Source organism: Solea senegalensis, linkage group LG19 (assembly GCF_019176455.1).
Source record: "Solea senegalensis isolate Sse05_10M linkage group LG19, IFAPA_SoseM_1, whole genome shotgun sequence".
Lineage (NCBI taxonomy): Eukaryota > Metazoa > Chordata > Actinopteri > Pleuronectiformes > Soleidae > Solea > Solea senegalensis.
Window position 1 is genome coordinate 18,767,237 of NC_058038.1, and position 24,038 is coordinate 18,791,274.

Sequence of the window (24,038 nt, forward strand, 5' to 3'; positions counted from 1 at the left end):
CACAGTCCCCGGCGTGACATTGCCCACTAAAGTCCCCGCGTGCACTCTCACCAACTGCGCGCTGCAGCGCCGCTCTGGTGTGTTTTGGTTCACTCGTCGTTCTTCTCTGCGACTTTGAGCGGACACTGAGGAGCAGGTGGTGGAGGAAGCAGCGAGGAGGAACTCCACACTTTTTTCCACGCGCAGCAGCAGCAGCAGCAGCAGGAGAAGCAGGAGAAGCATGTACACGGAGGAACGCGCGCGGCGTCGTCGTCGTCTCTGAAGGAGCAACAGCTGATTTGGTGCGAGCGCAGGATATACTCACTGTCGGCGCACAGCAGCAGCCTCACTCCTGCTCTGTCACTCGGGATCAGACGGTGACTGTGTCGGTGGCGCAGAGCGCGCGGCCACTCCGTGGACTTTACAGCACCGGGGCAGAGTGGAAAGAGAGAGAGAGAGGGTGAGAGAGAGAGCGCGTGGCGGGGACGTCATAAGTTGAACCCGAACATAAACACTTTGCATGAAGAAGCAGAAGAATTGGATTACACAGCTCCGTCCTCCGAGAAGATCTGACTCCACATTTCCAAAATAAAATGTTTACCGGACATCAGGCCGCGTATTAGTGCTGTTTTGCTTCCGGTATAAGGCCCAGCTGAACAAGAACCCGAGCAGCGTTCTCTCTCTCTCTCTCCCACACACTTTTTTTTTTTTTTTGGAAGCCGAACTTTTCAGAGTGGAAATGGGTCTTTGAGAGTGTTGGCACATTTCCCCACACCACAATGGTACGTGCTATGTAAACCAATAATTTTCTCATTTATGCAGTCAGCCTTCAGATTCATTGTTGTGATTTAATGCAGAAAAGCACATAGAAAAGAACTTTAGTGAGCTGAGGTTGTCCATGTGTGTGTGTGTGTGTGTGTGTTTGTTAGGCGTCACCAAAGAATTTGTCACAGTTGTGTTGTTCTTAAGGTTCATTTTCAACGTGGAGAATGCTGAAATTTGAAATGCATATTTAAATGTTACTGCTGCAGCAATTTAATTATAATTATCACTTAAAATATTGCCAAAGGTTCTTGTAATCCTATTGGCCAAATGAGTGTCCAGCCCTCTCAGGTCACCGCCGCTTGCCCACTGCCTTCTGTCGTTTTACCCACATGGAGATCTTGCCTACTCTCGTTACACTTTTCTCTGATGTGGAACTTTCTGTAGACTATTTATAGACACATACACACACGCGCTGATCATAGGCCTTGCAGCGTGTAAGGTGCATGGAGATTTTCACCTGGATTACTTCAACTTCCTTTAGAGACCTTTAGTTACACAGTTTGGGCAACAAACTTTTTTCGTGCGTAATTACGCACAGCAGCTCCAGCGTATCCCGTTCTTACACAGGTGATGTATTTGTGTTATTCAAGGAAATCCTGCAACATCTCAAAGAATTACACTAATCTGTAATCATCCTTATTTTTCTGGGAATGAGGTCACTCTCAACATTCTTTTTGGGTAATCTGAAAATATTAGATTTTATTTATTTATTTATTTATTTATTTATTGCTTTGAATTGGCTCAGAAGTGTCCTAGAAAATCGGATATATCTGATCCACATTCAACCTCAGTGGGAAACCAATATTTCCTGTGAGCTTTGTGACAACACACATTTGAATGGTATTTGCTGGTAGGTCTCAAAATGAGTCACAAAAAGCTCTGCTCTGTACAGAATCAGGATATATAGCTCTCACATCCTTGACCCTCAGATAAATTCTTTTTTCTCCTTCTTCTTTTTTTTTTGGCAACAAATGAGTCAAGTCAGACAGAGTTAGGCGAACCTCCCACATACAACCTTGAATGTAGCTGCTTAGATTCCAGGAAGGGAACTTATTTGCACATGAATATGGGAGATTATTAGTATGAATAATTATTTGTTTACGCACATCCTTGCTGACATGGCAGCTGCCCAAGAAGCTCATCAGTAAAAATGATACAGAATTCAGGACAGGACTCACATGGGATTATCTCCACTTGTTATTCTCCTACTTAGAGCGGCGTGCTCACCTCTTTCTCTCGCCTTAAATGTATTTAAGGAAAGGCTATATGGTGAATTTGTGCCAAACATTGCAGTTCCATGTGAGTTTAGTCAGAATGCTCTGGAGGCATCTGTCAATCAGTGTCAGGGTTGAGTTAGCTTCCACCCCCAGGCGGATGTTCCATCTCACCAAATACACAAACACCAGTTTTCGGTGGAGATTATTAGCTGTTTATGTGTGTGCGCCACTGGAAGTTGTCAATTTCTGTGACCCAGGACACAAAAACAGATGTATGAGACAGCAGTAATCCTTCATAGTCTCCATATGTGTCACGTGTAGATTGTATGAGACGCAAAGGCATATATATATAATAAATAGATATATATATATCTATGCATTTGCCACTATATGTATTTATATATATGTATATTTATGTATACATAGGTAATTGTATCCCACGGTGTGTGTGTGTGTGTGTGTGTGTGTGTTTCTGAGCAGCTGCCACACGATGATCAGACAAGTGGTTTTCCAGTCTTGTGTGATCTCCCTCTTGGCTGTTGCTAACGCTGATGTCATCCGCTCACTGTATACAGAATATTATACTATTATGTTTGTCCTGGCCTTGACATTTGCCTGGAAAAATAAATAAGGCTTGAGGCGGGCCGTGATAGCTCATGTGGTGTGTAAGACGTTCCCCCGTTTGAAGAAGAAGACTCTGATTTATCGTGGGACAACATAAATATTAGAATATTGTGTTTGTCGGTGGCGATTGGTTCTTGAAGCTGCTGTTTTAGCACAGAAGCCGTCAGGGACAGACAGAGGAACCGCACTGATGGGAAAAGATAGACCCCAGGTGGTGCTCAAGCATGTGCCCTTTTGCCCTCTGACCAAATAAGCGCCCATTTTAGAATTTTCTTTATTCATTTCTCTTTTCATTTTATCTTTGTTATCAATTAACTGTGTAAGAATGCCCTAAAATTGCATTTTTACACATCCATTTAGTTAAAGAGAAACTTGTTGATAAGGGCTATTGAACATTGGCATACGTGTATGGGAATTCAAATTAATAAATATGTAAGTAAGTATAAGATCATTTTGAGGGGGGTGCCCTTTTTCACATGAGCCCCTGCGCCCTGAAATGAGTGCACACACCACTGTAGAGCCACAATCATGTGACAGATTCTGCCTCTGCAATCCTTGTTGCACTTAATAAATCAATCTAATTTTCTAATTTTTTTGTTTTTAAAGTCAAAGAAATTGTAAATGCAAAAAAAAAAAAGAGACTTAAAGAGGCACAACAGTGGTTCAGTATTCCACCTCCATGAAGTTTGGGTGACTCCTGAGACAGAGAAGAACGTAAGCAGCAGATACTGAGATGTCCTGACTTCTACTTCTTCATGTGAGTGAAATTCCAGAAACCCCAGATCCTGCTTTTCTCATAATTCAAAGCATTGGAGGCTCTAAAACACATCCTTAAATCCTTTCATCTCCCATCCCCACAATTAAGCCTTGTGTCAGATGGTGTGTAACTTTTAATATAAACACACGTCTGCTCCATTCAAACCAGATGAGTTCACACAACGCGGACGAAGCTCCACGCGACTCTCTTCGTGTTTCTCGTTGCAGCAGTGTTTGGATCTCGTGTCGCCGGGTGACATTCCAGCATTGTACGATTCATTTTATGTCGAGACAGATGGAGGCAACGGCAACATCGTGCTGGCTGAGAGAGACGACTGCACACAGACAGGAGCGAGACCAGGGCCGGCCAAAGCCTTTATAGGGGGGCCCATTCCAGCACCTCAGAGTAGCCTGTGCTTTACTATTATAATATAAATTGCAATAATTATAGTTGTGTTAATTTCTTGTTATGTTTTTGAACATGTTTATATATATATATATATATATACATATATACGTATATATATATATATATATATAAATATATATATATATATATATATATATTGAAGCTGAACTTGAATTACAAGAAAAGAACACAATACAACAAAAGACATTGCGAGTAAACCAGTTTAATTGCTTTGGTTTTTAACATATTTACAAAATACAGCTAAATATTTTAAGTTCTTAGTATGACTGAAGTGTCCACGAAAACGCTCCCTCGGTGACGTCTGATAGTTTTGCCTGACAGATGAACTGACATTTCCACGCCACCGTTTAAATCGTACAACGAGCAGGTGAAGTCAGCCGGGCTCGCGCTCGCGGCCGCCGTCTCAACAACGACTTGTTTACATATGAAAACGCAGAAGAAAAACCGCGGGGCGAGGTCACGTCGCTCGCCCACTGTACAGCTTCAGAGGTTTCTTTAAACAAGCGACTGTATCGTGAAGTAAAACAGACCTCTCCATGCAAGTATGAGGATAATTCCAGCCGCAGATCAGACTGGATTTAGTTTGCTGTGGAAACTCCAAATCACCTCACATAACACCGACACATTTCTTCAATTAGATTTCTGTCTTTGGGATTTTTTTTTTTTTTCGCTGCATGAAGGAGGACCTACTTTATCCCGTGGAGCTCAGACTGATCACATAACACTCTTAACTCTTCCATCTTATTCCTAACTCTGCCTACGTTACTTTATCAAGACTTAACCCTCGACGTTAATTGGTTTCACAGGACGCCCCAGACTGCGCACCAGCTGTGTAACGCAGTAATTTGAATCGACTTAATTTGGGAAGATGTTGGTATCTCCTGCCTTCTGAGTTTCATTTGGGGTACAGCGGGGCGACAACAATACACGTATTTCCTCTCCCCGCTCTTCATCTTTAGGGTCTTAATGAGGAATTAGAGCCAATAGCATTATTCATTAAACAGAGCTCGCCTGCTATTTATCACTGCAACAATATTAGCATATTTGTTTAAATTTTCAACACTTTTTTTTTCTTTTTTCAAGCATTCGTTACCAGGTTTTAGCATTTCTAATAATCTGGCATCCGCCGCGTCGTACCAAATTGAATGCTGAAAAAAAAAGAACCAACGGCAAGCCCCCAGAAACATGGAGAAATCCTACACACACACACACACACACACGCTGCTCTAATTACTGCCTCCCCCGCTCCCCGTCTCTTATTCCTCACCTCCTGAGATGCAGGTGTAAAATATCACATTTTTCCAGCATTTCTCCCTGAGGTGGCGCTGGCTTGGACTCACACAACGTAAATTCCCCCCCCTTTCATATTCATAGTCCCTCACACGTTTTCTTTCCCTTTTTTTTTTTCCTCTTTCTTTCTACAAACAAGTTCCCCCTCCCATCCCTCCCATCCCTCCCTCCCTCTCTTTGATGTGCTTACCACATCTGCACAGGTTTGTTAGCTTGTTACCAGGTGAAGAATGAGGTTACAATTAAGGCTGAATGAGGTTGAAGTTTGGATGTCAGGTTGTGTTTTCCGCAGAAGAGAAAAAAAAGTCTGTGATGCTGGAGAAAGTGTCGATGAGGAGTGGAAGTTTGTTTGTTTGTTTTTTCAGAAGCAATCGTGAGGAGACGCGAGTCTTTCGTGGATTATTGTTTATCCAGAATATGCAGGTGCTTTCCACGCGGGATTGTGTCAGTGTGTACAAACAATAGCCCATTCCCACTGGTCAAAGAAGGAGTTTTTCACCAGTGGGGCTTGTGTTTGATATTTCAAATAGCTTCAAATTGCATTCATTCATTCATTCATTCATTCATTCCTATGGTAACCTAATGTGATTTCTGCTGTGTTTGGTCAGCACGTTGCTTTAGACCAGGGGTCGGGAACCTTTTTGACTCAGAGAGCCATGAAAGCAAAATATTTGCAAATTTATTTCAGTGAGAGCCATATAATATATTTTAAGACTGAATTTAACTAAATGTGAGTATAATAAGCCTCTGAATTTATTCTTTTAAATAATGTTGTTATAATACTCACCATTAATGCGACTTCTGGTTCTTGTGGACCCTTTTATTGGCAGAACAGCAAGACTTTCTTCGCGCAGTGTGTCACCAGCAGCATATCTTGCAATCACACTGAACTGCGACAAATGACTTACGTCTGTTGACTCATCCAAAGCCAGGGAATAGAACGGTGCTGCATTTATGTCATTCACTTGCGTTTCCTCCACTTCCAAAATCGATGGATGGATTAAAACAAGTGATAATATTTTATGTTTTATCTGAAAAGCCGAAATCTGCGAGCCAGATGCAATCATCAAAAGAGCCACATCTGGCTCGCGAGCCATAGGTTCCCTACCCCTGCTTTAGACAGAACCACAGGAAGTCAACGTAAACACAACCTAGCGATAACCTGATCAGCATGAGTGGGATTATAACACGCTATCATTTCTTCTGTATGCCCGGCATAGACAGTGCCATTAATGCTTGCAGTGGCCCCTACTTTATAAAACTTGGTACAGACCTGTTTTCATCCCGACTCATTTGCTGTACACACGCTAAAGTGAGCGTGCTCTAACAGGTCGTGACCCAACGCTGGTGCGTTTGAACCCTTTTATGGATTTAACAGTGTTGAAATCATGCAGAGGACACGTGAAGTGACTCTGTGATGTACCCCACCCATGCGCCCCATGTCAGCTGGGATGGGGCGCCAGCGCGTGGAGGATCAAGTGGTAGACGATGGATGAAGGAATGAATGAACTGACATCCAGCCAAACCATGATCTTTTCCTCGCCCTAAGCAGCAGGTTACTGACTGTGCCTAAACATGATCACATTCACAACCAGGATATAAATAGTCCTCATCCTCCTTGGTTTTTTTTGAAAATGCCAACAGCATTGCAAGCAGTAAAAACAATGTCATGTTGACATGCACGTCTGGTCATGTGTGTTGTTTGCACAATTTTAAACCCAGAATAAACTAAATTCCAACGCGTCCTTTCGTAAGTGCCAAATAAAGTCTACATGAGGTACATGAGGAAATTAAGAGGAATGTTTCCACTCTGAATACATTATTCAGTGATCCAGTCACATGTGGATAGCACTGTTCACACCTGGCATTAAACTGCATCCTGTACATCCTGTTCCCTGCCCTTTATTCAAATACACACTGTTTGCCAGAACAAAGTTATATTTTAAGCCTGGTTTCGCGTCGACGTGTCTGGGCGTGTGTCTGCATGAGTGACAGGAAGATAGAGAGAGAGAGAGAGACGCGCAGAGGAAATCAAAGCTCTACTCGCACGGCTGTAACATGTAAGAAATCAGCGTTAATACTGCAGATAAATCAGTGCACGGGTGTCGATTTGTGTAAATGAAACCTGCATGCGTCAGCTGAGGAGGCGGTCTCTAATCCGTCCCGAGGACAGACTGCGTCCATGTACGCTCTGAAATGTGACCACATGCTTCCACTCACCACGTTCAAATGTGGTTCCTGTGATCAGATCCAAAGCGATGCGTTCAGGATGGATTGGAAATGTTCAGCCCTCCACTTAATCCAATCTGCACGTGATCGGATCACTCGAGACAGATGTTCATTCCAGCCACCGGAGCGATTGACCTTCGGAAGGAAGCGAAATCTTCATTTGTTTACTTAGGAGGTTGTGATTTTAGGGGAGTTTACACACGGTTGAACAACACCCAGGCTCCAAATATTGTTACGAGTCTTTGAGACGCCGACACGTTGAACCAGTACGTGAAGCTTTCATGTCGTGGTTTAAAACAACAAATACATTGAGTGACTAAAGCAGCTTTAGAGGCGTTAGTAATTGAAATGCAAAGCAATACTAATGCCAAAATCCATCCATTATCTTTTCCACTTATCCCTTTTAGGGTCAATGTGGCGGCACAGGAGCTAATCCCCATCTGACAGTGGGCAAGAGGCAGGTTACAGTGTATCACACAGCTATGAGTGGAAATTATCAATGGATAAAGTTTGTTTTTAAAAAAAAATGTGCAAATTCAACATGAACTTAAAAAGTTCATATAGGCAGACAAAGGCCAAGAGGAGAGGAATTGGGCTCTTAGCTGGAAGGTTGCTGGTTGAATTCCGGGATGGAGCAAGGGCTGGATGCCCCTGAGCAAGTCACCAATGAGGTCAAATCCACGATGCCTCATTGGTGTGTGTGTGCAAAAATGACCTGAAGTCTACGACCGGCAGCAGATCTGGAGGAAAAGTGGAGATTTGAAGTCTGACGTTCACCTTCTTCTTTAGCGGCAATGATCTCCACCAACCTCTGGCGCTGTTTTTTCAGCACATGCAGCTGAAATCACATCGCAGGCGGTACAGAACAGACCAGTTGCCAGAAAACCAGAACAGCGATGCTGTTAAATCCCATAATTATTGAGTAAAAGTGCAGAGTCAGAGAATAATTCTGTGTGGGTTCATCAGTGCGACCGACCCCCTTCCACATTTGACCCACGGCTATTATAAAAATAGTATTTAGTTGCTTCAAAGGCTTTTCCTGTGATTTGATAGATGCCCCGCGGTCGCCACAATACCGTCGAATGCATGTGAAGATGTAACCCGAGCTTTGTGATGGAAACTCGGCTTTGACCATGACGGCGTTTTCCTCTATTGTTCGACGCGTCGTCCCTTCTCCGCTCAACATTGTTTTCGTAGAGAAACTGCCGCCGCTTCATCTGACGACCAACAGTCAACAACCGCTGACATCAAATGGCTTTTAATGTGTGAATTACATGAGGCCGTGCAACCACACACACATATACAGTATACTGTATATACATACATTCAGTATATATAATTGAGACCATATTTCAAATACGGACAAAGACGGATACTTTTTAGATAATAGAGATATTATTGCTTTTTACTGACCCAGACTTTCAGTATCTTACCATACAAGTGTATGACGTGTAAGTATCAAAAGTAGTTTTCTGATATAACATTGTACTTATGTTTCAGAGGTAAATGTATAAATAAAGGGAGGAGTTAGTCCACGGCAGTGTGTGATTTAAATGGTCGAGACTCGAAAAGCTCTTCTTCTTCTGATTTTAACGAGTAACAAAGATAGTACGAGGAAATGTAGTGGAGTAAAAGTAAAAGTTAAATGCTGAGTCTGAGGAATTTGATCAAATGAAATTTGAAATTATGATTATTTAAGTAAAATCTAATAGATATTAGATATTAGTATTCATTAGTTACTAAAAACATTTGTCAAATTGAAAAAATGTAGGAGAGTTCATTATATTCATGTCATTTTTTGTATATCAATAGATATTTACCTTGCCACTGTAGCCTGTCTGTCTGTCTGTCTGTCTGTCTGACTGTCTGTGAGCAGCAAAAACCCATAAAGTAAACAAGGAATTTTGATTAAATTTGATGAAATGAAGTTGTGGCTTTTGGCCCAAGGAAGAGATAATTGGATTTTTCATCTGGATACAAAAACGGAGTAGCCCTGCCAGAGATGTGCGCTCTTTGAGTGCTTTCATTAGTCTGACAATAATATAATCAATATAAACACCGCGCTTTAACCACCAATCTCATAACAAAATCAGCCTTATTTTATATTCCACAAAACCAGGAAGCAAAAAAAATGACAAAATATGTTCCCACGCTGCATATATATATATATATATATATATAGATATATATATATATATATATATATATATATATGTATTTATATATATATGTATATATTTATATATATATATATACATATACATATGTATTTATATATATATATATATATATATATGTATATATATATATATATATGTATATATATATATATATATATATATATATATATATATATATAGATATATAGACATAACACACATAGTTTTTAGATGTCCACTAATCAAAAACTGTTGTTTACACGACAGACCATAGTCTTAATCAGACTAATATCACAATCCTGCCGTCCAAACCTCATTGTTTACATTGTTAAACTGAGCCTGAAGTCCATGGTCGGCACGATACAAATCATCTCCCAACCTAAATAAATGACTTCGAGTCGTCAGAAGTACCGTACAGGCCGTACTCGGCGTTTACCAACAGAGAAAAATATATCCTTCACGTGTACCGCGCAGTTAAGAATCTCATCAGAAAGCCCAGCGAGCTTGACAAGGGCACTATTTAGTGGGCCAAACGGTTTCAAATGGTTTTCCTCCAGCGTTTCCCCACATATTAACGATGACAGGCCAGAGGTTGGATGCCACGGCTAGTGTTTTCTTAGTCACTTGGGTGACTTGAGCTCTAACTTTGTTTAACCGAGCGAACTCTTCTTGTGGCCCCGTGCTAAGTGTATTGTGAGCGGGGAGAAGCGACGTGCTAAACAAAACCAATGTTAATCTTATGTTAATCACACTGGCCACAGACGCTGAGTGAACTCACACTCGGAGATGCCCTTCCTGTGTCAGGGGAAAAGACTCGAGCTGTAACCTCTCATTCTGGAGGATATGAATAGCCTGTGTCTCCAGCCACAGCTTGGTTAGCCCAAGTCTGGTACTTATTATAGTGCCGTGTGTTTACGCATGTGTCTGCGCATGTATTTGTTCAACTATAGTCCCCCTGTGCATGTGTGTATTTATGTGCATATGTACATGCTTAAGTAATCTAATGTCTGTTTAAATGTTCCTTAAAGATTGTTTACGTCACATGCCAGTTTCATGGTATAACTTTACATTTTGCTGCTGGCGACGAGCAATGTTTGTTCCTGTTTTGGGTCCTTGTTTGTTTCTGCTTAAGGTATGTTGAGAGATTAGAACGTAAAGTTCTGGAAAATAGGATTTATTCTCCTCTCTTCTTCTCTGCCCAGCAACTCCACGTCTAAAACTCTGCTGCTCCCTTTTGTGGGGGAAACTTTCTCCTCGCGAACTCGTCGCTTATTCCCGTGAATCCAGTCATTTTTAACCCTCGTCTAACAGGTTTAGTTGATTTTCTAAAACAGACATTTTCACTTTAGCCTGGCAGGAGCTCATTTCTGCCGCTTTGTGCTCCAAAAAAACAAGCAAACGATGAGCCGCGGGGTTAGCTGGTCAGGCAGAACTGCCGTCCTTGATCCAGTTTCTCAGTCTGTGGTTCCCTCCCATCCATGTTGTCTGGCCCGGCTGCCACAATTGACAGCAGAGCTGCAATGGACGCTCATTCAGGGTCCAAGTCTCTGCTGGTGCGTCCCACAGCATACAAATGACCCGCGGTGAATAGAAACAAACACTTGGAATAAATACTTTAGCTGCAGCAACATAGCGTGGTGTGTGTGTGTGTGTGTGTGTGTGTGTGTGTGTGTGTGTCTGCACACTTGCTGACAGAAAAGTGACCGTGCAGGTGAAGTAGTCAAGAGAGGAAATGCCAATGTGTTGCAGTAGTGGGAGGGCAGCGAAACACACAAATGCTCCCCATTCAAATGGCGGTGACTGGCAGGGCCGGGCCTCGGGCCGGTGCAGCATATGGGGCTCAGGCAGGCAGCACACACACAAGTGAGTGTGTGTGTGTGTGTGTGTGAATGAAAAATATGAGATGAAATGAAAAGCAAAAGTGCAGGAAGATTCTCATCTCCGAAAATCAGCCTTTTCAGCTTTGCAGCATCGAATACTGTTGTGTTTTGAAATCCCTTTAACCTTTTTTTAAGTGTCGACTGATGATTAAATGACATGTTGTGTTACATTTCAGGCAACCGAAACCTTTCTCGTGAATGAAGAACCCTCCCGAGGCCCTGGGATGCCTGAATGCTTTGTAGTATCAGATTCATACAGGGTATGCATCAATTATTCTTATTTCTTTTTATTATAATTACTTCATGTGTTGGTCCTAAATGTGTTATTTGAGTCATTACTCATTACTATGACTGACAGTCTGTTTTCATGCTCTCAGTAATTGTACCACAATCATAATGTCATTCACAGCTCCCTCTACTCAGCTGCAAACCATTACAATCATTATTTCCACAGGCACATTTAAGGAAAAAAAAAGAATCGGAGGGGTTTGGCGGCCTTGCAACTTCACCAAAGCGCCCTCGACTCATGGGAGGGAAAATTGTAACAGTAATGTGCAAAACGAAAGAAATAAAACAATAGTTTAAAAAAAGAAAGAGAGAGAGAGAAATCCACCCAGCGAGCGCAACGGATTTACAGCTATCGCCGTGATATATAAGAGTAATAAAAACCAGGAGGTGGTGATGGGGAGAAGAGGAGGAGAAGAGGAGGAGAAGAGGAGGGAATCGGTGGACGACTGAAAATGTGATTGTTAATGAGGTGGGAGCCAGTGTTCTAGGCTGCACACTCCTTTGTCTCCCAGAGTTAAGACTTTGGCCAAGTCTCGCTGAGAATCTGGGTTGCTCCAGTGTATCGTGTGTCTCGGGGTGCAGAAATGAACCATTATGGCTGTAATTGAGCAGCGAGGCTGGTAGAGAGGAGAGTTTTGGAGGGAGACGGTGTGTGTGTGTGTGTGTGTGTGGGGCGGTCGGGGCGGGGGTGGAGCTGTATTGGATTGCGGGGGCAACGGGTTCAAGAACATCCACCTCCAGCTTCTCACCAGGTGGTCTGCTGTCGTGTGCCTGCATCTGTACAAGTCACTGATCACTATTGGACGACTGTTGGCGCCATTTGTACTTATTATGCGTAGATTGCCAAGGAACTACGGGCTTAAATTAGCAGCGTCTGCTAATTCTGGCATATTTACTTACTCTATTGTGTATTGACGTATAGATTTGATAAAGTGTCGTGGGATGAGACGACCGTGTCACTCAGTCAGTCAGGCTAACACAACAAAATGATGCAGACTGTTTACGTTCAGCAGTTCCTGCACCGTGACTTTGACCCAGAAGTAAAAAGAAGAAACTGACACACAGAAGAAAATAATGTTACAATGCACATCAAAGACAAGGAGATTGAAATTATACTCCGTCGGCTTAAAGAATGATGCCAGTTTAAGTTTTTCCATTCTGTGACATCAGTGCTTAAATGTTTGGCCATGCACGGTATAATACACTTCTGATTTTTACTATTTTAAGTACCTGCACTTCTCACGAGATAACAGTTCTCTGTTTAAATCCAAAATAAAAATTATAAATCCAAATTCATTGCTATGGCCCAGAATAATGATTTCTCAGGCTATGTGTATGTAATGTCTATAGGAAGTGTTCAAAAATGTTTAGTTATAGTCACTGACTTCTTGCCACATTTGTGTCCTGGAGGACGACATAACAACAAGGACCGTGTGATAAAAGTTATTTTGATATGGACTAAATATTGAAATAACTAGTATATTGCAAGTAGGTGCAAGTTTGTAAGTTTGTAAATTTATTCTTATTTTATTCGTATTCTTTTAACTTTGTAATTTTATTCTTAGGTTTATTCTCACTTATTCTTATAGTTCTTAATTTTGTAAATTTTTTTAAAAAAAACTGCTGCTATAATATTCGTTACCTTTGTACACTGGAGCACTGTGACGAAAGAATTTCCTGCAAGGCATTAATAAAGTATATTCTATTCTATTCTATTCTATTCTATTCTATTCTATTCATTTACTGAGGATTTTCATAAGTTAATGTGATATGATTTAGTAATACTGACATATCCAGTGACGTCATAGATTTACCCACAAACACCTGATACTAACAAACCCCGGGGAGCCATGTAACCACCTTAACAGGCAACAGACTTAGTAACCTTTGACCTCTAAATTCGAGTCAGGTCAATTTTGAATCCAAATAAACGTTTCTTTATTTGAAGACATTTCCTCAGATGAAAAGATGGACACATGGACAGATGGAAGAATTTTCTGAAAATAAAGCGTCCAGCGCCAGAGACAGAAAAACTAATCTGCCAGCAGAGAGAGAATATTTCTGTTTGTTTGGGTTTTTATCTGTTTTTTTTTTTCCTGGTGGCCTTCTGTTTTGTTTCAAGACACTAATATTCATGTGTTGTTTTAGAGTTTAAAATGCTTATGTCAGAACTGCTGCCAATCTTTTGGCCACGTACATGCGCTTGGTGAGCGGAGCATTAATTCACCAGCAAACATCCCAACCTCACGAGCACACGGGGCTCTTGTTGTTGAATTCATGTTACAGCGATCCTTTCACTTTTAACACTTATTTTAACTAAAGCGTTTCACTTAAAGCATCTGCTGTGTGAATATGACAATTCCTTGGGTTTTAGGGACCTCGAGAGGTCAAAGTATCCTGTGATAAATACGTCATTTTCCGCCTTCCCTCGACCGTTCCTTTAATAATCTTCGCCGTTAAACACCTCGGCGCAATCAAAGTCATTTCGTTAAACCCCAAGAAACCCGACAACAAATCAATAAATGAGCCAAGCAGACATTTGCTTAATGAAGATAAATCAATATCCGCGTATATAACAACTGATGGGAATTGCAGTGCGGATGCCAAAGTAGGATTGAGGTCATGTAGAAACTGTGTCATCATTAAGTAGTTTGGCAGCCGGAGAAGGCAAGTTAAAAATTTCCACTCAGTGTCTCGCTGCAAATGCAAAATGCTTAAAAACAAACAAATGCTAAGTGTTCATGGTGGACTTTTTTTTTTATGCCTCCTGTAAAAGTGACATTGAAAAAAAAAAAGAATTGGACATAAAGTGAAATCCTTTATAATCTCTGTTAAATATCATTGCTTTTTTTTACACTTTCTTGGGTTCAATGATTAGAAAAACGAAACAAAACAACCTAAGATAGCAGATTGTTACATGTTACATGTGAGGTCAGGCTGGGGGGGGGGGTGGGAATAGTAAAGGTAACAGCTGACTAAGTTAACCAAAAGTCACCGACTGCTGCTTCTGCTTTCTTTTCTTCTTCTTCTTTCTTTTTTACTTTAAACCAAATGTGAGGATTGGTGTGTTAAAACAAAACAGAAGAAGGCTGTCAGGAGAAACAAGATTTATGCTGGAAAAAGGCAGAAATACTCTCACTGCTGGCAAGTCGGTTTAAGTCTCTGGCGCCGGACACGTTATGTTTTTGGGACATTCTTCCAACCGTCCATGCGTCCATCCTTCTATCCTTCCACCCGTCCATCTCAGGAACGCCTTTCTTCAAATAAACTCAACTCGAGCCGACCCGATTTGAACTTTGTGGTCAAAAATCCCCAAAGTGACCTCACACAAAACAAGTATTCAGACACTGTAGTCGTCGTATCGTACGGCCGTCCTGAGACCCCTGCACAGGCGAACAGATTCATCCATGAAAATGATCATTATATATACTTTTATATATATATATATATAACTTTTTATCTTCTTACAGGAGTTACTTCAGGCTTCAAGAACGTGATACATCATCACACGAGCAGACACGTCGTGTTTTTGCCAGAGAAACTCGTTTCGTTGTGATTAGCATATAGCTACACAGCATGCTATTGCTAACCAATGTTAGCTTTATGGTTTACTCGGCTTTACTCGGCTCTGCTCGACTAGTGGCGTTCAAAGCCATCGTTTTCAGTGTAACTGAAGGATTAGAATCAGTAAATGAAAAACATTTGTTGACAGAATTGTTCAGTATTTCGTGCCTGAGACAGAAATACAGCTGAAAGGGTTTGGGATTCGGCTCATGAGCGACAGGCTTTCAGCAGTGCTGTCACTAAATACACCTGACTCCAGATGTTTGACATTTTATTGCTAAATTAAGACTTAATTAACTCATATTTTGTTTGTTTTTTAAGTCTTTTTAACTGATCTGCAGTTCAGCATTCAATTCAATTCAATTCAATTCAATTCAATTCAATTCAATTCAATTCAATTCAATTCAATTTTGTATAGCACCAAATCATAATCATTATCTCAAGGCACTTTACATAGACAACATCAAGGAGAGCAGAGAACCCCAACAGTTCACACAATGAGCAAACACTAGGCATCAGTGGAGAGAAAAAACTCCCTCTTAACAGGAACAGGCTCAGAGATGTGCGGTCATCTGCCTCGACCGGTTGGGGTGAAAGGAAAAATGGGGGACAGAAAATGGGGGGAGAGAAAGGACAAGAGGGAGATGAGGTAGAGACAGAAGAGAGAGAGAGGGAGACCAGCAGCAGATACACAACAACTGTATGAGGTTACAAGTTTATACAGTTACTGATAGCATTGTTCGGTTTGATTCTTGACTTCAAGACTCTTCCACTCGCTGACCAATCAGTGACCAGCAGTCTGTTAGCTACCAGGTACTATCACTAATGGAAAAGCAAAAAAAACAAGTAGAGTAGAGTCGATTCGAGCCGTGTTGTGACGTCAGTTTCTTTGGATTTGGTTAATCTGGGCAAAATCTTAAAACCCTCTGCTTAGGAAGGGACGACACTTCACCCTACGCCTCGACCTTAACAAATATCAGGACACAATGCAACTGACAAAATACAAAGTGGTATATATTTTTATTTTTCTTTCTTTGCACATAACACGATGGCATTTAAATATCCCAAAGGTCAGAGGGTTCAAATATGCCGTCAGGTACAGTTTAGTGCACATTAACTGTCTGTCTGTCTCTACAACTGACATCTGCTCTGCCAAAAAAAAGAAGAAACCCAACCACACTTTTGCTTGTCTTCTCAATGTTGCGTCCAATTTCCTTCAACATTAAACAGAAAGCCAGGTGTGCTGTTATCACTGCTCGTGATATGATACTGTGTTCGTCTCAGGCAAATGTTGTGGTTACTCTCCCTGAACAACCTGTTTCGCAGACCTTGTCGGGGCAGGGAATAAACTGACTCCTCTCTGATCGAGCTGCGTTGAAAGGTGCTGCTGCTGCTGCTGCTGCTGCTGCTGCTGCTGCTGCTCTAAACAGCGGTAAACATGTATATTTTTGGCGTGTGAAAAAGCAGAGCCGCAGCAGACCAACCGACCGTAGCATATGGCTCCACCATGTGTTAGTTAATGAGAGATTTACTCACACAGACCACTAAATGTGTGGCTCGTTTAAGGAGCCGCGGCAGAGGAGCGCCTGCGTGTGTTGCATGCAAGTCAACTCCATAAAGGAGGGAGGGTTTTTGTTCTGTGTCTAACCGCTCGCTGTAACCTTTCTGCATTTGTGGTGCGTTTAATGGCTCGGGCGCCTAAGTGAGCTGAAAACAAGGAAACTCCCTTAAAATGCACCAGTGGTGATGGTTATGATTATGCATGTCTCATGTGTGTGTGTGTGTGTGTGTGTGTCCTCGTGTCAGTATGTTTACATAAAGATTGTTGTGATAGTCGGACTAAAACTGGACTTAAGTCAGACTCGAGGATCTTTTGGTCCGTTACCATGGTGACGGTGTCACATTAAACAATCACACTTCCATGATGTAACGTGACTACAGCGGTGGTACCCGACCTGACCAATCATGACAACAAACATGGCCGCTATAAGAGTATTATAAAGGGCCGGACCATGGGGTGTGGCTAAATAACACTATAAACAAACAGTGGTGTGCACAGCTGTGTGTGTGTGTTGTGAGTTGCCGGGCGGAGGAACAGGTCGGCAACGCGTGAAGCTGAACGCCGATCAAGCAAAGCGCACGTCGTGGCGTCATCATTCCGCGATGACACACGCGGTATAAAGCGATTTTCTGGAGCGACGGGTTATAACCGCCTGTGTCTGCCTGATCAAGCTTGAATTGTTCTTTTAACGTGTCGTCTGATCTTGATGTTACACACCTAGATAATGCGGTTGGGAGTCAGGTTACTATTGCACGCAAGAAGACCCGGGTTTGCGATCCGGTCAGAACAAGGGCCTTTCTGCATGGAGTCTGCATGTTCTCCCCGTGTGTGTGTGTGTGTGTGTGTGTGGGTTTTCTCCGGGTTCTCCAGTTTCCACAGTCCAAAAACATGTAGATTTGGGGATTAGGCAAATAGGACACTCTAAATTGACCTTAGATGTGAGAGTGGATAGTTGTTTGTGTAGTAGAAGAGGAATGAATGAGCTGAATGTACACTCAGCTGCACACAGACTGGCCTTTAGCAGACTACACATGCTCCACAACTGCAGCCCTCGTCTTTGACCCGGAAGTAAACTTTAAAACAAATCTGTATTCAGAAGAAGTGACAAAAGTGTGCATTTTTGGAGTTATGTAGGGGCCAGATTTCTGCTCTGTCACCGTAAAGACTTAAACATTTTCAACTTAATAGACACCAACTTCATTTGTTTTCATCTGTGACGTAAAAGCCTAATTCTCATGAGCTGAAAGGGGGCATACCGCCACCTAGTGTGGTGGAGTCATACACGCTACATGCGACAAGGAAAGTAAAAGGTGTCGTTGAGCTTCAACTGTAGCTCAACTACACGTGGAAACATCTTGACTGAAAGGAATGCTGGTTGTCTAACTTGTGCGGCGGCGGCGGGGACAGTTTTTTGTGGCGCGCATACTCTCGCGACCGCACACTTTCTCCCCCTCCTCCCCTCCGCCTGCATCCCTGGCTCAGTTATGTGGCCATGTGCAGTAATTGACCACACAGAGCCCGGAGCTTTCTCTTTTCTCCGCGGTGGAAATGCATCAGCAGTAGGCCTCATAAATCTGTGGCTCTCTAATGTCAGGCACCAACATTTCAGCCCTGCCTTCTTCACAATGACTTCACTCCCGCCCAAATTCCCACTGTACCACACTCAGGAGCAGCTCCGAGACGCCTCGCTTTATGACATTTATGTGATATGTTTATCACTCACTACTGTTTGCCTGTGTGTGTGTGTGTGTGTGTGTGACTTTCTCCTGCCTCACACACACACACACACACACACACCCCACTTTGGTACGTTTGAGTATTTTGATACTGCTCCGAGGCTGTGATTATACGTCTGTCCTCACTGTTTGCTAGTTTTTGACTTCATAGTGAGTGCGCTGCACTAACTGTTTGGCTTGGACTCACTTCACTGGTTTTGAAACTACAGTTGTGGCTTCCAGACTGGGTCAAATATGGTTCAGCAAATAAATAGACTCCACTCCGCTGCCACGATGAGATAATGCGTCGACTCGAATGCCTCGGAAATCATTATTGACGCCGTGACAGGAAGTGAGTTTTCATGTCGGACATGACGCTGGCCTGCGTGCAGGGGGTTTTCTGTCAGTCACTTTGTTGTCGCACAGGGCAAATGTGAAGCTTTTTTACCTCCCAGATCTGTTCTGATGACGCATTTGTGTGTTTCCCTGCAACTAAATGTCTTATCTGCAACTGATGAACGTAAAGTGTCTATAACGTGGTTTTTCTTGACCAATTGATTACATGGTTTGGCCCATAAAATATCAGAAAATGTAGGTGTGTGTGTGTGTGTGTGTGTCCTAATTTTAGCAATGATACTAAACTCAGGAAAACAAATAAAAACACATTCGAACCAATCATGGAAATAAATGATTTAGTAGATGACTTCTAATCGATTAACTGCTGCAGCCACTTATTTATTTATGTATTTATTTTTTATTTGGGAATAATCCTGCATTTTTTTGCCAATTCGGGATATTTCAGTTTTTATTTTGATTTATGTACTTATCCCCCCTCATTTCTCATGTTTATTATTGTCTAGTGGCATTCTATTCTATTCTATTGTACTCAGTGGCGATCACGGGTCAGTAAACGCAACACAGGCGTTCAAACAGCGCTGTGGAGGATCTGCAAACAATCCAGACAACGGATCTCATTTAAAAAGTGAATCCCGTGACACGTTCACTAATCTGCACCGTGAAAAAAAAAGAGAGAGGGAAACATCCAAAAATCAAAGGGCGTCGTGGACGCATATTCGCCACAGAGAAGGAGAGCGATAAAGGTCCTTCACAGAGAGGAGAGAGAGAGGGGAGGGAGACAAAGTTTTTTCCCTCAAAGTTTGTGCAAGCTTTCACTTTCTAGGCGGGGTTACAGTAAAGCTGCAGCAGCAGCATGGAGTGAGAGAAACAGGACGGCGCGCGAGTGCAATGCAGCACCACACCGAGCTCCCATCCAACTTAAATAAGCTCTGCAGATCTGCTCTCTGAACACACAGTCACAGCCATGTATTCTCCGTACTGCCTGACACAGGTAAACCCGCTTCTCCTCTTCCATTCTGTGGTTTATAGCGTGTGTGGACCAGTGCGCGAGCGCGCGCGCGCGCGTGTGTGTGTGTGTGGACGCCGGGTTTTATATTGCGCTGTCTCTCTTTCTCTGTCTGTCTTCACTTTTCCATGATGTGTGTAGTAGTTGTAGTGGTGCCGTGTCTTTCTCTCTGTCTGTCTGTCTGTCTTCCTCTTCTCCTGCTGCTGCTGCTGTTGCTGCTGTGACTCGGTCCGTGTTGGAACTTTCACCTCCGCTCCACTCGTGCCGTCTCCGAGCGCGCGCGTTTCCGCCGCTCGGGAAACTTTCTCGTGCGTTTCCATCGCACGTTTTTTGCCTTCTGTTATGGAAAATGGCGCTTGTAAAATGTATTTCATATTTTGGTAAAATGGAAGGGAGGGGAGGCATCAGCGGGAGGGGAGGGAGGAAAGCAGAGGGAGCTGGACTGGAGGAGTGTGTGTGTGTGTGTGTGTGTGTGTGTGTGTGTGCGCGTGCGTGCACGCGGAACGGTGCAGACATTTCTGCGCGCATCCTCTTGTTGGTCTTTTTTTTTTCCCCTTCTCCCCTGCTGCTCACACACTTTATGAAGTTTTTCTGCTCTTGAACGCAACACGTGTGCACGTGCACAGACAGGTTAAGTGAAAGCAGTGGTTTCGTGTGATCCGTCTGCGTGAACTCTTTATTTAAAGCTGACTTTGATGACCTCGAGTTTCCCTCTTTTATTCCTTTACCGCATTCAAAAAACTTAAAATAAATAAATAGCTGTTTATTTGACCTGACCTGACATAGTCTTTCTTTCTTTTTTTAATATTTAAAATGACAAAGGGCTGTGTCTGTTAAAGGTGGCACACCCTGTTCTTATTCGCCCTTTGTTTCTCACACCTGCTGATTTGATCAGATATTTCTGACACTGATAATAACACTCATGTCACTTTTCACTGGATCATAATAGTGTTTTTTCTTTCATCGTTTCTTTTGTCATCTTCGTTGCTTTATTCACACTTGAATGACGCCGCGTCACTGGCAGCGAAAACCTCAACTGAATCGTTGCATTTTTAGTCCAAATGTAACCTCAGTGACGACTGTGACAGAGGGAACACACACACACACACACACACACACACACACACACACACACACACACACACAGACTGTTCAGTGCAGCTGTGATTGTTTCGAGTCAAGTTGACCTTTGCCCATTTTTATAAACCAGTGCAGCCAATGACCGATACACCATGCCGATATTTTCTGTCCGATACTGTATTTCCCTCCATACGATTAAATATAACATAAAAATGTAGAGAACATCTCTTATGGTCTGCACTTCTATGTTTAAAATAAAAGTAACGTCTACACTGAATATTAAATACATTGAAGTGCGTGACGTAAACTTTTGAAGTGCATTTATGGAGCGTGTGGGAACATAAATGTGTCATTGTGTAATAATAAATGATGCTGATGATTTTAAAAGTGGCAAATATTGGCCTGATTAATCAGACTTCCTGTAGTTTCTGGCCGCTGAGCGCGACTTGCCAATGAATCCATGTCTGCCGCAAACAAGTGTGTTAAATACTGTGTCATTGGTTTTTCTCTCTCTGTGGAGTCGTGCCGTTGGAAAAAGCCACGTTCAGTGTTGCCTTTTCTGTTCCTGCAGCTCTGTGAGACGCTGAAGGTATTTCACTCTCCACGCTGAAGCCAAGCAGTGGCACAGTCCTGCCCATGTTGTTCAGCTGCTGGAAGCAGACTTGTTTATCCCTCGCTGGCTTTGTCTGACAGTCGACTGCCCCGGTCGCGTTTGATGTGTAATTCGTTCCTGATTTTTGCAGTGGTTTTATTAAAAAGAGTTTTGCTCCCTGTCATGTGCCTCCCTGACAGCACCAGAGACTTATACTCTTCTTCTTCCCCCTCTTCTTCACTTATTACATGCTGGGCACAAGTCAAGTCTGCTCCTCGTTTAAAAACATCACAGCAGTTTGTTTTGTTAAAGAAACTATGACAACCTAGAGATAAATTATGCATATTGATCAGAGAGAAAGGCCTTAAACAGTATGTCGCCCTGGGTCTGGGTGACGTGACCACAATAAAAGTTTCAAATCAGTCAATATCAATAATTATGTGGCAATAAAACGTCAGGTAATTCAAGATGAGCCCAGTTAGTTGTTGTTTTAAAATGATTTTTGCACAGAAAACAACAACAACAACACATAACGCATGCATAATGAGCCTTTGTTATATGGATATATACTGTTTTCGACTCTGTGATCATATTTTATGACTTTAACTACAACATGCTCATATACAGTGTGTGTGTGTGTGTGTGTGTGTTATACATTACTCTTAACTTGCAGTGTGTGTTATTGATCAGGCAGGAAATTGAGGCTGACTGCAGCAAGGGATGAGTTCCCCACACACACACTAGTGCATTTTATTTTTGATTTTTTTTATTCGTGTGTGTGTGTGTGTGTGCAGAGAACACACACACACGCACGCACGCACACACACAGTGCATTCCACCTCAGCAGACACAATGAGGCACATTTTGTTTATTTACTTGCTGTTAATAATTGAACAGAAAAAAAAAAAAAATAATCCAGCTCGGACCTCAGATTATGACAACAATTGTAAACCGACGAATGAATTATTAACTGTGATTAAAGGCGCACGTGGAGAGAAGTGACGGTGCGTAATGGAAGCAAATTTACAGAGGGAGCACTGGCAGTGTGTGTGTGCGCGTGTGTGTGTGAGAGAGAAGTGTGTGTGTGTGTGTGTGTGTGTGTATAATATAACTGTAATATATAGCTGTATAGCTGTTAGTGGAAGTGGAGGACTCTCACTCTAAGCTCATTTAAAAGACAACAATTCCCTGGTGAAAAGTCAGTGACGCAAACGTGACGTAACTAAACTTCTGTATCCTTATTGTATTCCATCATTCTCAATGTATATCATTGATTTGACTTGTAGTTCAAATGTTCGTGCCTTTCCTCCCCAAAAACCCCAACTCTCTGTTCCATGACGCAGCACAAATCTCCAACACATGTTTTAATTCCTTTCCCCCCCTTTTTTTCAGTGTATGTGACATTTCATTTATTTATTTATATATATATATATATATACATATAACAAAAACTGACGTGTGTTCATTGCTTCATGCAGCTCGTAATGTTGTCATGTGACAGACTGTTTTAACTGATTCCTTCCCTCTGCCCCCTCTGCCCGCCTGGACGCTGACCCTCTGCTCTCCTCGCCTCTTTACACCCTCTCAACACTAAAGTATTACCCTACTCACCTTCTAAACAATGCCTTAGTGGTAAGTCCTATTTAGTCATTTTTTTCGGCTTTAGGTGTATATAAATATATATATGTGTATATTTTCCCCCCCTTCTTTTCTTCTCCTTCTTCTTCTCCTTCCTTTCTCGTGCGGGGCCGCTCTCGTGCAGCTGGGATTGTCTTTGCTTGTGCGGGGAAGAGGAAAATCTTTGATTCTGCACCTGATGCCTCCATGAAAACTTTGCTTTTTATGGTTTTTTTCTCTCCCACTGTATGTTTATTTTTTTTCCAGCATGTTATAGAAAACATGATCTCCGCAGACCAAACCTCACTTATGTATTTTTATTCCATTTTTTTTTTTTGGAGAGTTGCAAACGTCCCGCAGCAGCAGCACACACACACACACACACACGCACACGCGCGCGCGCGACCGCAGCACATTTATTAATAATAATATGTTCACATTCACATTTATTTTAAATATGAATTTTAAAAAGCCACTGTTTAGTAATTTAATTTAAATTTCATAAAGTTTTTTTTTTCTTTCTCTCGTGATCAAAGGTCACGTCAGCTTCGAGGTCGCACGTGCTCAACTTTTATACTTATATGAGCGTTTTTTTCTTTTTGTCTTAAAACAGCAGCAGCAGCTGTTGTTATCAGGCCTTATCATCATTTTCTATGTGAAAAATACCAAAGCAGTGTTTAGAGGAGGAGGAGCATGAACACTTAATAAATTAAATTAAATTATATTAAATTAAATTAATGTAATGAATATACTTAGATGCATTAACTCTACCCACCCTAAAGAAGTGAGGGCATTGAAAATTGGAACACATCCTGTCATACTTTTAACAAAAAGGCTGGTTCAGGGTTAAGACTAGAGTTAGGGTTAGA

At 42.1% G+C, this 24,038-nt stretch overlaps 1 long non-coding RNA gene across 2 annotated transcripts in view; it reads left to right on the forward strand.

The window, feature by feature from the left end:
• The window catches only part of LOC122784750, a 23,460-nt gene extending 275 nt beyond the window's left edge, over window positions 1–23,185 (forward strand). Inside the window, exons 1-3 of one of the 2 annotated variants that reach the window (XR_006362218.1) lie at window positions 1–761; window positions 11,566–11,649; window positions 23,149–23,185. The exon at window positions 1–761 is cut by the window's left edge and continues 275 nt beyond it. This is a non-coding gene — a long non-coding RNA (uncharacterized LOC122784750). Of the gene's footprint in view, window positions 762–11,565; window positions 11,855–23,148 lie in introns of those variants that run through there. The other variant, XR_006362217.1, reaches the window with a different exon arrangement.
• Window positions 23,186–24,038: the final 853 nt, after the last annotated feature.